This window comes from Babylonia areolata, chromosome 2, assembly GCF_041734735.1.
Source record: "Babylonia areolata isolate BAREFJ2019XMU chromosome 2, ASM4173473v1, whole genome shotgun sequence".
Classification (NCBI taxonomy): Eukaryota; Metazoa; Mollusca; class Gastropoda; order Neogastropoda; family Buccinidae; genus Babylonia; species Babylonia areolata.
The window spans coordinates 54,059,217-54,062,282 of NC_134877.1; positions in this window are offsets into that span (position 1 = coordinate 54,059,217).

Genomic DNA, 3,066 nt, shown 5'->3' on the forward strand with positions numbered 1-3,066 from the left:
ATCTGCCTGTGACACTTGGGAGTTAGTCAATGCTACATTGCTCCCGCCATTGGGTCCCACTGCGTCCCATTGCGTCCCGCCCTGTTCGTCTATGGCCTCTGATGCCGTCACATCATAGGCAGTCAACACGGACGTTGCTTCTATTTGACTGCGGGTGTGCAGCACGTACTTGACCACTGGGAAAAAGAAAAAGAAAAAAAAGAAAGAAAGAAAGAAAGAAAGAAGAAGAAGAAGAAGAAGAAGAAGAAGAAAAGACAACATGAGTGTCATTGTTGGCAAAATCCGATAGGTCCACAAACATAAATACACACACCCAAGGCCTGACAAGCGCGTTGGAGTATACTGCTAGCTGGGCATCTGCCTAGCAGATGTGGTCTATCGCATGTAGATTTGTCCGAACGCAGTGACGCCTCCTTGAAAAAACAGAAGCTGAAACTGACAGCGGGTTCGTAAATGGTAAGAACAAGTATCTGTCTTTATATTATGTGGCAATCGAGGGAAACCAAGTTGGCGGTGAAAGCGTGGAGATCTGTCACCGTGCGAACTCGTGTTCAGGTTCTCCGCCGGGGAGGAAAATATCATCATTGATTCACCTGCGCGGATAGTAGAAACGGAAGTTGATGATTTTGTATGACATTGTAAAGTGAACTTGAGAAGTGCTTACCTCTTTGCATATCAAGAGTTGAACTTACTTGTACACATAATTTTGTGAAGTAAAAATCAACTTATACCTTTACTTATGTGTATCTACCTCATTTGATACGTCATAGCATCAAAGGTGTTACTGTGTGTGCAATTTCAAAGCGAGATGTTGAAATTGTGTTGTGGGTGGTGTAGGTACATATATTTTTATGGTAACTGATGCTAATTATATTCAAAATAAAGGAAATGCATCTCGCTGCACAGGTTTAAAGGCCAGGTAATGTTTTGTAACCGCATCAGAATTATGTTGTTATTCCATCATGATAAATGGCAACGTTCACTCATCATTAGAGGCTTCCTGAAGCATCGTATCGATCAGCAACAACGATCACTGAAGCAATGGAAGGTATCGATCCAGACTTCTCACGTCTGAATTGTGCGTTGCGATGCATGAGTTTAAGACCGTCCTTATGCGATATGGCCATGCTTGGCAGGGAACGGGGGCAGTATGGCTTTAACTCAAATAAAACAGGCATGCCTCAGTGCTGCTTGAAATATGATTCTGTAGCTGTATACTCACAGATTTTGCAAACTGGTCGGTCTAGATAAACATGCATCTTGAGAGGACTGGTTACAGTGTAAATAACATGTAGCTGCAGCTTTGAATAAAACATAGCGGCGCCGGCTTGCGTGGAAGAGCATTCCAGTGTTGTTTACCCAGAGATTCGCAGACAGGCAGAACATACAGCTACCGTGTTCATCTCCTCTTACTAGGCATACTGCAGACTTCACAGAAAGATGAGGACAACTTGGTAAAAAGCAGGAATCTTTTCATGTAAAAAAAAAAAAAAAAAAAAGAAAAAAAGAAAAAGAAAAAAAGAAAGAATCGAGCGATATTTGAAATCATGCACATGATCGCCCACTGGCTTCGCATTGAATGCACAAACGACTGTTTCAGACACACATGCACCACGAACAGCTTGAACAAAATGCATGTTAAAAAACGATGTATCGGCCAAACATTTACAGTTATTCGGTGGTTTATAAATGACAGATGTGGTTTTTCATTATTCATTATAAAATAAATAGATAAAAATAAAAAGATGAAAGTGCACGCGCAAGAAAGCACATCTGGTGATATGAGTGGTGCTCATTATACTGGCTGCACACACCGCTGTTTGCAGAAAATTCAGCATCACTTCACCATGCCTTCAGGAATACTGTACAAGTTCCTAATTGGCCCTTGACATTATGTGAGCCCTTTAACTCACTCAGTACGGCCAGTCCTCTCTTCTCCTCAACACAGACCCCTCGGATGTCCAGTGGGTGTCTGAATGATCCAACCTTTAGCTTCCGTCGTCAGAACTGTGATATTCTTTGTCAACATTCACCTCTTCAGTATAAGAGCGTTCCGCTTGCAATATTTTGATGATGGTAATTGGGATGAAACACTGTTAACGTCGTCTCTTTCGCCGTTCGTATGGAGAGAGTTAAGAACGGTGTCGACACATGGGTCCGTGGTCATTGTCAAGGCAGACTGGTAAATGAGATAAGTCACAGACTTAAGGACTCACCTGGAATGATGTTGCTTGGGGTGGGGGTTGGAGTGGGGTGGGGGGGGGGGGAACTGGATGGTGACCAAACTGTTCTTAGAAACAGGTAGAAATGAACCCTTCTCATTCTCCATTCGATCTTAAGCGTGTACATAAATCTGCTTTTGTGCCTAAAGAATGGTTTATCGTTTAATCACGCCTTCATATCGGTAAGGGATATAAATCAGCTGTGATGAATACAGAGGAATACCTTCACGGCTGTCAGTCTAGCCATTACCCACCCTGAAGATCAGACTCATGTTTTCCATCGAGGCAATTGATATTTTTTCTCTATTATAGGTTAATGGTCTCGTAGCCATTCACGGCTATCGGTGCAGTGAACTCATATCCACTGTATCTAGGGCTCGGTGCAGTGAATTCATATCCACTGTGTCTAAGGCTCGGTGCAGTGATTTCATATCCACTGTATCCAGGGCTCGGCGCAGTGAATTCATATCCACTGTACCTAAGGCTCGGTGCAGTGAATTCATATCCACTGTATCTACGGCTCGGTGCAGTGAATTCATATCCACTGTATCCAGGGCTCGGTGCAGTGAATTCATATCCACTGTATCTAGGGCTCGGTGCAGTGAATTCATATCCACTGTATCCAGGGCTCGGTGCAGTGAATTCATATCCACTGTATCCAGGGCTCGATGCAGTGAATTCATATCCACTATATCTAGGGCTCGGTGCAGTGAATTCATATCCATTGTATCTAGGGCTCGGCGCATCGGCGCAGTGAATTCATATCCACTGTACCTAAGGCTCGGTGCAGTGAATTCATATCCACTGTATCCAGGGCTCGGTGCAGTGAATTCATATCCACTGT